Source organism: Anopheles arabiensis, chromosome 2, assembly GCF_016920715.1.
Source record: "Anopheles arabiensis isolate DONGOLA chromosome 2, AaraD3, whole genome shotgun sequence".
Taxonomy (NCBI): Eukaryota; Metazoa; Arthropoda; class Insecta; order Diptera; family Culicidae; genus Anopheles; species Anopheles arabiensis.
Window position 1 is genome coordinate 65,965,203 of NC_053517.1, and position 16,041 is coordinate 65,981,243.

The following is a 16,041-nucleotide window of genomic DNA, read 5'->3' on the forward strand; positions in this document are numbered from 1 at the left end:
TTTTTTTTAATCTGCTCCGAATATAGTTGGAACGCTAAGTTTTTCTAGTTTGAAAAATTTAATAAGGTTTACAGATATACCAATATGTAGTTTTATAAGAATGGATCCTTCAGTGTTGGATAAGTATCCATCGAAACTAGATAAAGCCTCCTTATCGTTGTGATTCATACAATCTAAACCCAGCTCTTTAGCTATATCCAAACTCAAGGCGTTGAAACAGACTCCCGAATCAATCAAAAAATCTAACATTTTCTTATTTACATTTTGCGACAAAATTGTAACCATTAGCCTACCATCCCTAGTGCACTCAATATTAAGCGATTCACATCAATCTATGGAAGTACTGTGTAGTATTTGCTTCGTTTCCTTCAACGTTTCTGTTTGTAAACCAAAAGAAAACATGTTATTTTGTGTTAAGGGAACACTAGTTTCAGTGTTATAATCAACTAGTGTTCCTTGCATTAGTTTTTTGTATGCATTTTTTGATACGCTTGCTTTTGATAAACAGATTGAGGAAGTACCGCACCAATTTATAAAAATTTCTACGTGTGGCGTATTATTCTTTAAATGTTTTTGACAATGTCATACAAAGTAGCGGTTGTGTTATATTTCTCTACTTTCTGTGCATTTGGTTATTCCCACACTTTTTACAGTAAATAATTACAAAAATCCCTAAATGTAATTACATGTATCAAATAATTAAGTAAATGTACAAGCGTTCATCAAGAATGCTGCTTGGGTTTTGAGAACAGGCGTAACACGTAACGCTAACGTAACATCGAGGGCTGATCTCCACTTTTATGTTTTCAACTAGTACCACTAGTATGTTTTCTTGTGTTGATGACGTTATGCATGCTTTTTTCTGTATCTTGAAACTACTGTAGTCGATAACGTACATCACCGCTTGTGATCTTGGATGTCCTATCCATTGCGGGGTTTGTTCTGTTTTGTTTTCATATTTCCAGCATTGTTGAACTCACCTAGATAGATAGGTGCATGCGAAAGGCGGCAAAGTTTGTAATTATCGCCATATAACGATTCTCGAATACAATTTCCAATTTTAGCAATCTTGTACAATTCACCATTTGAAATGATTGTTGGATGAATAATATTTTTCTGGATTCCGCAAGATGGCAGTTTAATTTTTACAGATTAATTTTCTTCTAATTCTAGAACAAAAATCCTATCCCCCCCCCCCCCCCGTCAGAATTTCCATCGTGTGGAGGAAAGTCCCCCTCACGATTGAAAACCGCTAGCCTAAATGCATACACTGAGGCTGTAATCTTGTGTATATTTACAGATTTTTACCAAAGTAAAATTGATGATGCAGAACGAGTCCACTGCGGCCATGACCTCGGATGCGGGATGCCAAACGAGTCAATTTGATGTGGTACATTTTGAAGCTCCCGATGATGCGGTTGCGAATGCCTTGCCAGATTCGGACTGTGCGTTGGAACGCAGCTCGGCGATCAAGGATGGACGACTGGTAAAAAGCTTGTGTAGACGGACCGTGGCGGACTGATGCTAATATTACTAACCAAAAATGCTTACAGCAACACCAGAGCCACTTGCTCAATCCGCTGCTCCAGTGATTGAGCATGATATTCCATTGCCGGGGGATGAATTAGGTATTGTTAGCTATGATTGGATTTGTTGCAGTGTTTTTAATGTTGCTTGTTTTCAGCTGCACACTGTTCTGATAGTGATGCGTCTTTTTCGGACCCTGAGGATAATAATGCAACGGAATTTGACGATGGAGATGACGAAGGTGACCAACCTTTCCTTACCGACGATTTGTCCTTCAAGGATGATCTTCGCGTATGGGTGTTGGAGGCCAATATTTCGCATCGCCGCACAAATGTGTTGCTAGATTTGCTTCGCAAACACAACCATCCTGAGCTGCCGAGGGATGCAAGAACTTTTTTAGAGACTCCCTCAGCGAATACCACACGGAGTCTGGTCTCTACTATCTCGTGTGGTCAATTATGGTATCAGGGGATTGCTAGCAGCCTTAAATCGTACTTTAGGTAATTATAATTGTTGTAGCACAAGCAACTGGTACGATGATCCCTCAAATGGCACATTTGTTCAGTTCATATTACATTAATCCGGTTTCTTCGCTGTTTTAGACTTGTGACACCGGACGTCAATGAAATGGAGCTAATTTTCTTTGTGGATGGGCTACCACTACACAGAAGTGGTTTAACTCAGTGTTGGCCCATCCTAATGAGAATTCATGACATGCCTAATGTACCGATAATGACCGTGGCAATTTTTTGTGGGGAAAGTAAGCCGGGAAGCCTTCAAGGTTACTTGCAACCATTTGTCACGGAACTAAACTACTTGCAAGCCAATGGACTACTGATAAACGGTCGCTCATATAAAATATGGTTCCGGGCCATGATAGCAGATACACCAGCTCGAGCTTGCATCAAATGCAAAACCCGTACCACAAAGGATCCAACAACGAAACGCACCTACTACGGGCAGTTTGGTGCTGCGCGACGGACCCATGAAGAGTTCTGTAATGGTGCATACGTCGACCATTGCAAAACCACTACACCTTTGGTTAAGCTAGACAATTGCGACATTATCAAAGATATAATTACCTCAGAACCTCTGCATGTACGAGATCACAGAGTTACGCGCAGACTAATGCTAAATTGGACTGAAGGAATATTTCGAACGAGTCGTAGGTGGACGGAACCGATACGCGAAGCAGTTTCCAACGAGATTCGGGAACTGCTTCTGCTTCAGAGTTTCAACGAAGTGTGCGGAGCCTGGAACTATTTACGCTTTTGGAAAGGGTTGGAGTACAACTACTTCTTGCACAACATTAGCTTGATTGTCCTTAAGGGAAGAATAAGCGATGTTGAGTATAACCATTTCATGCTGTACTTCTGTGCCATGACTCTGTTCAGCTCAGCTGAATACGAAGATGATTGGCCAATGGCAGATCAGATGTTGCGAAAATTTGTTTTCGATGTTGCCACCGTTTATGGCGTCACGTTTTTGTCTAGTAATGTCCATTACCTGTTGCATGTTTACGAAGATGTTGTTCGGTTTGGACCACTACACAACATTTCTGCCTACAAATTTGAAAGCCATCTTCAAGAGCTCAAAAATTTACTACGAAACGGTAGAAATTGTTTAGCACAAGCTGTGAACAGGTTAACCGAGCTGCAACTCATTTACTACGCACGGCCCTCTAACGAGCCTTCGTTTCCGTACATAGTCAACAAAGGAAATGATGTTACTGCTTATGTGATGGCTAATTGCACATTAAAAAATGAAAAAAAAAATTGCTGGTTTATGTTGAAAAATAAGAATATAGGAATGTACAGCACAGCATCACGCGAACAGGGTTCGATTGTTGTACATTGCCATCTATTTAGTGAAACCAGTGAACAGTTTAACTACCCATGCTCTTCATACATAATGAATATACGGAGAGCAAACATGTTACATTTAGACCTTTCATCGTTGGTACGTATACCAATTGAAGAGGTAAAGTTCTAACTTGTTGCGGTAAAAACCAAAACAGTTGAAATTTACATGTTCGTTCCGGTGCCTCATAGTATGGCGTAAAATATTTTTTTTTTCTCAAAACTAAAAAGAGAGCATAAGGTATTCCATGTTCAAAATTCATAATATATTTCGTTGCATATTACCGTCTAACCATTATTTTTTATATTTACATAAATTCAAAATTCTCTCCTCCCCCCTCACCTCTCTCTCTCTCTCTCTCTCTCTCTCTCACACACACACACACACACACACACACACACACACACACACACACACACACACACACACACACACACACACACACACACACACACACAATATTTACATTATTTCACACGTTTTCATCTTCATTTTCTTCGACATCTAGACAAGATGGATTTGTGGCTTTCCGCGTTTTTTCGGCTTTGACCTGGTCCGGAGCGTAGCGAAGCTTTTTGCCGATAAAATTTGCAACCATTGTTTCATTGATGGCATAGAATCGATTGCTGCCAATCATTTTAAAAAGCTTTACGACCCTTCGTAGCTCGCGAAACGGACATTTTTTTACTGGTCTGCCACCACCAGTCCAGCTGCATTGCGCGAGAAGCTCCTTCGTGAACAAAAAGTTCAATGCTTCCTGCATCCTCGTCCCATGCATGCATCCATGTAAATATTTCCGTGCATCCATGTAAATATTTTAACCTCGTACTGGGGATCAGACAGCTTTTCATTAAATTCTTTTAATTCTTCCACATTATTCAGTAGTTCAAACTCAAATTCTTCTTCCTGATGGGCTTAGAGTACTCTATTGCAAACACAATTTTTCACCTGGTCGGTCGTTACCTGGACCAGCCCCACTGATTTTTCAATCCGACTGGAGCGTTTATCTAAATTTTGCACCGACATTTGCAGTCCATCTAGCTGTCGCATTATTGCATCGAACTTGCTGTTAATCGTGGATGGTTGTGGCACTGCCGGAAGTGGCTCTGTCGGAAGTGGTTCTGGCGGAAGTGGTTCTGTTGGAAGTGGCTTGGACGGCTGTGGCATTGCTCGTGGTTGCACTACGGTAGATGTGAGAGTGGTTGGCTGCACAGGTAAGGATGTTGTTGGGGGTACTTTTTTCTGGGCCGATGTTGGTTGTTGTTTCAGTGGTTGGTACACGAATCGCTCTGGCACTTTTCTTGTTGGCTGATTAGGATTACGTGAAGATGGTTGCTGCACAGAGGGTATGGCTGTAGTGGTTTGCTGGATATCTAGCGATGATTTGGTGGGCACTTTTCTCCCTACCAATAGTACGTTTTTACTTGCATGCTGCGCAACATTCATCGGTACAGGAAAGGATGATTTTCCCGGAACTTTAGTTGTGATATGAGGTTGCGTGGGTAATTTTCGCTGCGGCACGGATGTGGTGGGTATAGTTCTAGCTAATATAAGTTTCGATTGCTTGGCAGGCACGGTTAGTTCATTTGACGATGATGCTCGTGGTTCTATTGTGCGTGCGATTTGTGGTATGCGGGTGGAAGTAGCTGGGATCAAAATAGGCACGGATGTACGGGGTTGTCCTGGTTGAATGAAAACAATTTTTTGCGTTTCTCGGGAGGTACAGCAGTTGAAGTGGGAGAATCTTCGAGGGATGATGGTGGTGTTGCTGATAAATTGCACAAGTCCGGGTCTAGGTCCTTAGACATTTTGGGATCTGTTAAACAGTTCACGCATACATCACACGTTGTTAATTCGCACTACCTTCTGCGCAACAAATAGCACATCACAAAATTTTATTTCTCACTTACCTGCTTGTTGTTGGCAAAAAAATGACACACTTGAAAAAAAATCCCCTCTGTCGACTGCACGTAGGACTGCACTGCTCGAGAGTCAAATCGTTAATGAATGGACACTAAGATCAGGGAACTAATGTCTTTTATCCTCAAACCCTAGACACGTGTGGACAGCTGAATGAAAAATTCGGCGAAAATTTTGCTCCACAATGCAGCACCGAACGCAGGGATCCCTTTATTGCAAAGTGTATGTGTCGCCGATAGAAATGAACTAGGTGGATTCTAAAAATAGAAATGAACTAATTAGGATTAGGACTAGAACTAGGATGAATTCGGAAGTAGGATGAACTATAGCATAGGATTAGATAGGAAGGCCACGCCCACTTTATAGATTAGGACAGCTAGTGCGATTAGTAGTTTAAGTAGTGTTAGTAATTAGGATGCGCGCGTAAAGTGCGTGGGCATAGAAGTCACATTAAAATAAGGGTGGGGGTATTCATGATAAGGACATAGGGCATAAGGAAACTAGGATTAGGAAAATTAGGATTAGGCATCGCTAGAGTAAGATAGCGGCGTAGAACGGCTACGCCGAAGTGAATGAATAAAGTCAGTTCCGTTCTTCCCTAAGAACAGTGTAGCGTTTACTTACTCCGCTTGCATACGGGGTTGCGATTCCGTCACTGCAGACCTTTTATTGGTATTATTGCCCGGTTAAGGATATGGTGGCTCCAGAGAGGAAGTAAACCTACACAGGAACTCAGAGTAGAGGATCCAGGAAGGACGATTCACTCGAAAACCCGGTCGGGGTACAGCCAGGAAGGACGATTCCCTCGAAAGCCCAAGCCAGGGCAGGCCAGGACGGACGGACTGTCCCCTCGAAAGCCCAAGCCAGGGCAGGCCAGGACGGACGGACTGTCCCCACGAAAGCCCAAGCCAGGGCAGGCCAGGACGGACGGACTGTCCCCACGAAAGCCCAAGCCAGGGCAGGCCAGGACGGACGGACTGTCCCCACGAAAGCCCAAGCCAGGGCAGGCCAGGACGGACGGACTGTCCCCGCGAAAGCCCAAGCCAGGGCAGGCCAGGACGGAGGGGGCGAAATCTCTCGCTTAAAAGCTCGGACCGAGCTCTAGGACGCTAGGAGAAGCAGTGAAAGTGAAAGTGCAGTGAATAGAAAAAAATCGAAATCTCTCGCTTAAAAGCTCGGACTGAGCAACGACGAAGGTGGCCGGAGGGGGCGAAATCCCTCGCTTAAAAGCTCGGACCGAGCTAGGACGATTAAAGAAGCAGCAGCAGAAGTGTATAAAAGTGCAGTGAATAAAGAAAACGCTTTGTATCGAAGATACGGAAAGTGCTAGTGGCGTGCGAGCAGAGGAGGAAAATTGGTGAAAAGTTTGACGGAGCAGTGTGTGTCCATCGATTTGGACAGAACCAGGAACCGGTGATCGGCGAAGTGACGGAGATTGATTAAAAAAAACTGAAGCCGCAGTGTAGCAGTGAAGCAGTGCAGCAGTGCAGCAGTGAGCAGTGTAGCAGTGTAGCAGCGAAGCAGTGACGGAGAGTGATTGAAAAAAAAAAGTGAAGCAGTGAACAGCAAGGCAAGACAGCATGCCTCAACAACAGTCGCAGCCGCAGCCCCAGCCGCCGCTGCCCCCGCAGCTGCCACAACAGCAGCCGCAGCAACAGCCGCAACAACAGCAGCAGGCGCAACAACAGCAACATATACAACTGCAGCAGCAGCAAAGGATGCAGCTGCAGCAGTCACAGCAACAGCAGAGCGAAGAGATGCAGACCAGCAAAACGGCGAAAAAGGTTGTGAGTACTACAAACGTTTTAACTAGATCTAAGTCTACAAAGGGGTCCGACGTAGACCCGTCCGAATTATATAATGTTATTGCGGAACTTAAAAGGGATAACGAAGAATTAGTGCGGGTTAAAAGGGAGAAAGAATAACTAGAGAAAAAACGTGCGTACGAAAGGGAAGAAGTCGAACGGTTAAAAAAAGAAAACGCGGAATTATTGCGTCAAGCCCAAGAGATGAAAGATTTCAGCTTAGGTGAAGAGGAGGAGGAAAATGTCACAACAAATCCTATCGCAAATACACCGAAAGCCGAGCCCGGATTTAATGGAGTTTATCAGGAGCATGGTGCAAGTTTTAAAGGAACGAATCGCAAGTCCTCCTAGGCCCGAGACAATGGACTTGCCAGAATTTGATGGCAACTTCAGAACCTGGACGCGATTTAAAACTGTGTTTGATAAATTTAAACGCGAGGAAGATTTTTCAGCCTTAGAAATTCTAAGAGCCTTACAGAAAAGTTTGAAAGGGGAGGCAGCTGCAAGTGTCAGCGGAATGCTTTTCGATGAAGCAAACATAGAAGCCATCATGGAGCGCCTTGAAAATGAATATGGCAACCCAAATATAATTTACCAAACGCTCGTTAAAGACCTCATGAGCATTGATAACCCAAATATGGATAACCCTAAAACTTTTCTTACCTTTATGCATGCAATCGACAATATGATAGGAAGTATGACCACGTTGGGTCGAGCAGATTATTTGCAAGATACTATGCTCATAGAAAACTTAGTGGGAAAACTACCAGTCGAACTAATGCGAAAATGGTATCAATACACTTTAAGTGAAAAAAGGGTTAGAACTTTAGGCGACCTTGCGGCATGGCTCAGACCCCAGGAGCAATTGGCAATCTTATTAAAGGCGAAGGGAGCAAAGGAAGCAGACCAAACGTCTTGCTCATATGCACAGCCCCAACAACGCGTAATTCAAGCGCCTGTCCAAAGGCAAAGAGCAAAATGTTTCATTTGTGGCCTTGGTCATAAATTAATTGATTGTCGTAGATTTTAATACATGCATGTTAATGAGCGTTGGAATGTCATAAAGCAAGGTAGAATATGTGCAAATTGCTGTAGCCAAACAAATCATGAATCGCGAACTTGCTACCTTCCACCACAGTGCAGAGAAAATAATTGCCATAAAAAAACATCATACTCTGCTTCATAATTTTCGACCAAATACGCATACCGTTGAAAGATTAAATGTCCATAATCACAAACAATGTCTATTTCAAATATTGCCCATAACACTTAAACATAACGCGAAACAATTGAATACATTCGCATTCATCGATACGGGTTCATCGGCTAGCTTGATTCTCAAGCAAACGAAGGAAGCCCTTGTGGTGATCATACCACATACCGCGTACCCGTAAGGCGCTACGTTTTTGTGTTCAGCACTGTCAACGCCGGCAGTGCAATCACGACGTTGTACTAGCGTCCGCTAGATGGCACTAGAAATGATAGGGAGTAGCAGGACGACAACGTAGGGACCGAACATCCACGAACGATAGGAGAGCAGGGATAAACGATCGCACCGATAGGAGAGCAGGGATAAACGATCGCATCGGGCGATCGTCTTTCTCTTATCATTCCGACCGCCAAACTGTACGCTCGTGAGGTTCTTCCGTTCCGTTCATCTGTGCATGATTATAGTGCGTAATAATAAAGTTGGTGTACGACAAAGACCCAACACACTAAAGGCCACGGGTCCTAAGCTACCTTTATCATTGTCGTGGACAAACGGGGTACGTCAAGAGGAGCCCGAAAGTGAAGTGATAAGTGTTAAAATTAAAAATGTCGAAGGAAAATTCCTAGATCTAAACGGGTTACGAACAGTGCAAGAAATGCGTCTGCCAGCTCAATCAGTCAACGCAGAACAAATTAAAACACGATACAAACATCTCGAAGATATAACGTTAGCGAGTTTTGAAAATGGTAGGCCAACAGTATTACTCGGGCTACCTCACGCACATTTGATATATGCACGACAAAGTCGCGCAGGCAAACTAGGAGAACCCATAGCTAATGAGACAAATTTGGGGTGGGTGCTATTTGGTGAAAACAATGAAATTCAAACACAATACACAGAAAAAAACAGGGCCGAAAAACATGAGCTCTTTACCGTCATAGAAAACAACGAGCAAAAAATGTCCTTGCATAAACTTATGAGAGACTATTTCTCAACAGAAGAATTTGGGGTCAAACCGGGATCGGATAAATTGGTCTCAAAATCAGAAGAAAGAGCTAATACGCTTATGAAAAGTACAATGAAAAAGGTAAATCTTGGTTACGAAATAGGTTTGCTTTGGAAGGATGATAAAGTTGTTTTACCAGAAAGCTATGAACAAGCCTTGAGGCGCTTGCAAGGTCTTGAACGAAAATTAGAAAAGGATAATGCGCTGAAGGAATGGTATCATGCAGAAATTGCATCATATTGTGAAAAGGGTTATGCTGAAGTTGTGAAGGATAATCATCATCAATTGCTCGGTAACAAAATAAATTACATTCCCCATTTCGCAGTGATAAATTATAATAAGCCCAAACCAAAACCAAGATTAGTTTTCGATGCTGCCGCGAAAAACGCAGGAATTTCATTAAATTCACAGTTATTAACAGGTCCCGATGCAGTTGCATCTCTTTTCGGGATTCTTGTTCGTTTTCGCGAAGGAAGTGTAGGGGTTTCAGGGGACATAAAAGAAATGTTCCACCAGGTTAAAATAAGACAGCAAGATCAATCCGCACAGCTTTTCTTGTATAGGGAAAGTCCTACTAGTATTCCAAAAATATTAAAAATGAATGTAATGATATTTGGAGCTACTTGCTCACCAGCGTGCGCTCAATATGTGAAAAATGAAAATGCTAAGCAATTTGTAAATATTCACCCCGAACCTGTCACAGCAATTATTCAAAATCACTAGGTCGATGATTACCTTGACAGTTTTGATACAGAAGAAGCAGCTCTAGAAAGAGTAAGCGAAGTAATTACCATTCACGACGAAGCAAACTTTTTTATTAGAAATTTTATATCAAATTCAAAAGGCTTATTAAATAACTTGGCAGCAGAGCGTGTAAGTGAAAGCAGTTTATTAAAAATCACTGAAAAAGATCAAACTTAAGCAAAAATATTAGGCCAATGGTGGGATACAGAAGGCGATTGTTTCAAATATATACTTAAATTTCTTAATATGGCCAACGAATTTACAACAAAGCGTGAAGTTTTGTCAGTAATAATGAAAATTTACGATCCATTAGGATTATTAGCAAACCACCTTATAGAAGCCCAATTAATAATGCAGGAAATGTGGAGATAAGGACATAATTGGGATGACAAGCTTCCAATTGTTATAATTAATCAATGGAACGCTTGGGTTAAGAGCATGAAAATAGTTGAAAAAATCAATATTAAAAGATGTTATTCCAAAACAAATCACAGCATAACTCGGCGGGAAATTCACGTTTTTGTCGATGCGTCCGACAAAGCTTTCGCAGCCATCGTTTATATGAGAACAATAAGTTCAAATGGCATTGAAGTCTCTCCTATAGCAGCGAAATCTCGCGTTGCGCCGATAAAGCCTTTATCAATTCCCGGTTTGGAGCTGTAAGGTGCAGTTCTCGGAGTAAGATTAGCCGATACAATTTTAAAAGAGCTCAGGGTACACATTAACGACACGTTCTACTGGACTGATAACAGTAATGGCATGGATAGCTGCTGCAGAACCAAAAAGGTACACACAATTCGTAGCTGCAAGAGTACGAGAAATATTAAGTAAAACTTCAGCCGCACAATGGAACTGGGTTTGTTCAAAAGATAATCCGGCCGATGAAGCCACCAAACAATCATCGCAGCAATCCATTTGGCTAACAGGACCGAAGTTTTTGCAAGATCAGGAAATTCCAAAACTCGATCTCGAGTCAGAAACTGTAGAAGAAATGCAATCGATTTACCTTAACGCAATTAGAACAACGGAAAAAATAGACTGGGAAGTCATAAATGTCAATTGGTGCTCCAGCTGGAAAAGATTGATGAAAGCATTGGCAATAGGGCTAACATATTTAAAACGACTTAAATCAAAAGATAAAGAAAGTCCAAAAATGATAGATAAGCCCATTTTAGACATGGCTGAAAATCTATTAATTAGGAAAGCACAATGGGAAGGATTTGAAGAGGAAGTAACAGCCCTTAGCATGAAATTGCCAATATCGAAAAATAGCAACATAAAAAATCTCTGCCCTATTATAGATGAAAACAATATTATGAGAGCAAATGGAAGGCTAGATAAAATCGAAATTTTAAGTGTAGATACAAAATATCCAATTTTATTACCTAAATCTCACTATATAACCATGCTCATTGTACGATTTTACCATGAAAAATATCAACATAAAAAACTGAAACAGTAATTGCCGCCATACGCCAGAGATTCTGGGTAGTCGATCTTAGAGCCGTATTGAAAAGGGTATCAGCTATCTGCCAAAAATGCAAAAATGATAAGGCCAAGCCACAAGCGTCTCAAATGGCAGCGTTGCCACTTTGTAGAACAGCCGCATATTTTAAACCATTCACGCATACAGGAGTGGATTATTTTGGGCCACTTACTGTTACGATTGGTCGACGATCTGAAAAAAGATGGGGGGCATTGTTTACATGCCTAACAACCCGAGCTGTACATTTAGAGCTTGCCAACGATCTTAGTTCTAACACATTTATAATGATTCTAAAAAATATGCAGCATCGAAGGGGAAAAATAGCCCATATATAATGCGACAATGGTACTAATTTTGTTGGTGCTTGTAGAGAAATGGCACAAATTCAGCAAAGGTGTGCTACGGAAGGAATTTACTGGCATTTTAATCCACCGGCAGCACCACATTTTGGAGGGGCTTGGAAAAGAATGGTGCAAGAGGTAAAAAGTCTTTTCCCGTTAACAAAAGATTCCTTGCCCGAAGTAGCGTTGAGATCTTTGTTGATAGAGATAGAATTTATCATTAACAATAGACCGCTAACGCACATCCCTATTGAACACGAGGATGATGAACCTCTAACACCAAGCCACTTCCTAATTGGTTATTCCGGAGAGGACGCACCTTCTCTTTTAGACATTGTTGAAGCCGAGGCATCGAGGTCTATTTGGAAAAAATCCAGACTAGCGGCTCAAAATTATTGGTTGAGATGGGTGAAGGAATACCTACCTCAATTGATATCGCGTGGGAAATGGTTAAATAAAGCAGAACCACTAAAAATAGGAGATATTGTGACATTTCCGAACGAACAGGTTAGCGGTAGGTGGATAAAGGGAAGAGTAGTAGATGTTGATACAGCAAAGGATGGGCAAGTGAGAGCGGTAGTAATGCGTGTAGGAACCACGATGGTAAAAAGACCTGCCGCAAAAGTTGCTAAGCTAGACGTACGTAACGAAAAAGAAGAAAAGTAAGTTCAGTCGGCTCCTTTTTTGTTGTAACCCTCTACGAGCGCTTACGGGGGGGAGGATGTCGCCGACAGAAATGAACTAGGTAGATTCTAAAAATAGAAATGAACTAATTAGGATTAAGACTAGAACTAGGATGAATTCGGAAGTAGGATGAACTATAGCATAGGATTAGATAGGAAGGCCACGCCCACTTTATAGATTAGGACAGCTAGTGCGATTAGTAGTTTAAGTAGTGTTAGTAATTAGGATGCGCGCGTAAAGTGCGTGGGCATAGAAGTCACATTAAAATAAGGGTGGGGGTATTCATGATAAGGACATAGGGCATAAGGAAACTAGGATTAGGAAAATTAGGATTAGGCATCGCTAGAGTAAGATAGCGGCGTAGAACGGCTACGCCGAAATGAATGAATAAAGTTAGTTCCGTTCTTCCCTAAGAACAGTGTAGCGTTTACTTACTCCGCTTGCATACGGGGTTGCGATTCCGTCACTGCAGACCTTTTATTGGTATTATTGCCCGGTTAAGGATAGTATGCATCAATGAATGAACTAATTCGAGGAAAAACAAGTGTGACCTGTTTTTCATCGATGCGCACAACAAACCTTCCTCGCTACCCCATCCCTTCCTCTCTTGTGGTGGATAGAGTCCCTTACCGTATTTGCTCGGTGTAGATCAATGAATGAAATTCCAAGAAAAATGCGTGTGCGTTGTGTGCCCACCAGTGCGCGTTTTGTGCCCAATGCTCCTTCCGTAACATTTCCATGCGTGCCAAAGAATGGACTAATTCTAAGGAAAAAGGGTGCACAATTGTACTTGCTTGCTCCAAAGGGCAAAAAAACACACATACAAAAATATCAAGCGTGCCTTGTGTGCCCACCAGTGCGCATTTTGTGCCCAATACTCCTTCCGTAACATTTCCATGCGTGCCAAAGAATTGACTAATTCTACGGAGAAAGTATGCACAATTGTACTTGCTTGCTCCAAAGGGCAAAAAAGTACACATAAAAAAAATATCAAGCTATCATGCAATCCATCTCAATGCATTATATTGCAATCCTAACACGCCAGCCGCACAACACTCGGATGGTCTACGCAGTATCGTGCCGGTATAACAATCGCCAGGATCGGGATCGCAGTAAGTACATTTCTCATTCCGTCTGCATAAGCTTTAACCCCAACAAAACCCATCAGCTGATCATTCATATTCATTCTTCTCCCACTTCTCCTCATACAGCAGCCGATACATGTGAGCGAAATAATACCGCCATATGGGGCCATATGAGCGAGCAAGCCAACGCTGGCAGGCGACACAGTATTATCATACACATGCGCATACAAACACATTTAAAGAGCCGTGGCTAAGCTACGCGCGAGCCGTGCCTAGGCTGTGGGCGAGCGAGCCTTGTTCATTTTTTTTTGCTCTCTCCTGCATTTGACTGTAAGGCGAGCGGGGTATGAGGAGGATGGAGGGATGAGAGGGTACCACGAGCTACACATACAAACACACCGCCAAAGCAAAACCGCCAAGATGAAAAATGAGTTACCGTGAGTGTTCGTGCCACTCAATTCAGTCAAAACCCGTCCGGCAAAATGAGTGTATTTTTTGAGTGATTTGAGTGAAATACACCCAACGGTCAAAAGCCGAAGATTTTATATTGACCTTTCACTTTTTCTATCTGTCTCTCGCTCTAATTTGAGCGATTTTCCCCTGATGAGTGTCCCCGAGCCGCCTCGTGTGGTTGTTGCCCACCGGGCACCAGCACTCAGAGATCGCTTGAATACGCGCTTGAAAAAGAACTTGAGTTGGCGAAATTATTCAAGTGATCCGTCGGGTCCCGAAGCCGAAGCAAAACCCGAACGGGGGTCTGCACGAACCTTCGTTTTAATAGCCCCCTCCCCCTTTTTTGCCAGGATTTCTTTCCAAAATGATACAGTGCACAGAATTATATCACAACAATTCTATTTATTGAATTTAATACCATTAATCTAACAAGTTTAACAAAAATCAAAAACACATGCACTACGAACACTGAACTTAATTTCACATTAACGCACATTAATTCAACACAAACTTTCCACACTCACACAGTGAATAAAATCACAAAATCGTCACAACACTTTCAGCTCTTCCTCGATGTTGCGCCTAGTTCCTTTCGCTACACTGTACGGGCCACCATTTCGAACACTACGACACAGCCACAGGCTTTGTTGTCTCCGTTCGCCGTGAAACACTCATGAAATGGAAGAAAAATGATATTAATTAGAAGGGGGGATGTTGGTTGATATTTTTAATCACTTTTACTTACCTTAAATTAGAATGATCTCCATTTTTACGGGGTTTATCCGCTGACCACCAAGAGCTGCAACACCACACAAGCACCAACCTCACTGGACTGAAAGTAAAGCCTACTGCGTGAATGTGTGTATGCGCTTCTGCCAAGCCAACAGCGCCGTACTGCGTGTGTAGCCAAGTGCGTGTGTGTGTATTTGCACCACTGGACACAGAACACAAATCTCACCGCACAGCAGAGCGTGTGTCGCCAAGTGTATGCATGTGTGTATTTGCACCACTGAATTCTGAACGTCCACCGCACCGCACCACACAGCGTGTATCGCCAAGTGCGTGGCTGTGTGCCCGTCCGGCAAAATGAGTGTATTTTTTGAGTGATTTGAGTGACGCTGTCGAAATACAGTGTCCCTTCGACCAATGAGTTACCCACTCACGCGAGCCCTCCCCCACCCGCAACGCACTGTGCGCTCTGCAGTTCTCAATGTGTTTGTGTTCTTTCGAGCCATGCTACGAACACATGTAAAGATAGTTGTTTCTTTCGTTTTTCGTTTTCTTTCATGCATAGACACGATCGCAAATACGCACTTATTCTAACAACAAACACAAACACGGTCATTTTTTATTTCATTAAACACTTTATTGAAACATAAAGTACACTTTCACAACACATTTAGAATCTATCATTCTAACGAATGACGTCATACAGCAAAGTACCGGGTCGAGCCAGGCTGCGGGAAACTTGCCGACAATCTGCGTTGACTCTGTTCAGCAAATTCTTACCTGTCGATCCACGCACTGCATGTGCGTCTGTGCACACTGTTTATTCACTGCACACTTCACCAAAACACACCGGCGCACGAGACTTATAACGAAATGCGCATCAACGCACAAACACTGCGCGCGGGACTTAGAACAAAACACACACAACCATCTCCGGCAAAGCGTCGCGCTGTACTGGTGGTTTTGTACGCGTAGGAGGGGGGACATACGGAGCGATGGTTCGATGCTGTAGTGTAAGCGAGACAACACGATGTGACGAGCAGCTCCAAGTTGAGCTCGCTGAAAGAAGACACACACACATTCACAGACGGCTCGTCAAAGCACGGTATTTGTATTGGTGTTAGTGAAGCGCGCGTGTAAAACAGAATGCGAACTCTCATCGCAGCGCGTTTCTCCTTGCTTCCTCAAGCT

The 16,041-nt window shown here is 42.7% G+C and overlaps 1 long non-coding RNA gene across 1 annotated transcript; it reads right to left on the reverse strand.

The window, feature by feature from the left end:
- Window positions 1-14,503: 14,503 nt before the first annotated feature.
- On the reverse strand, window positions 14,504-15,021 carry LOC120896042. The gene is made up of 2 exons (XR_005738396.1): window positions 14,867-15,021; window positions 14,504-14,791 (listed from the first exon to the last, which is right to left on the reverse strand). It is a non-coding gene; the product is annotated as an uncharacterized LOC120896042 (long non-coding RNA).
- Between the last annotated feature and the right edge of the window lie 1,020 nt (window positions 15,022-16,041).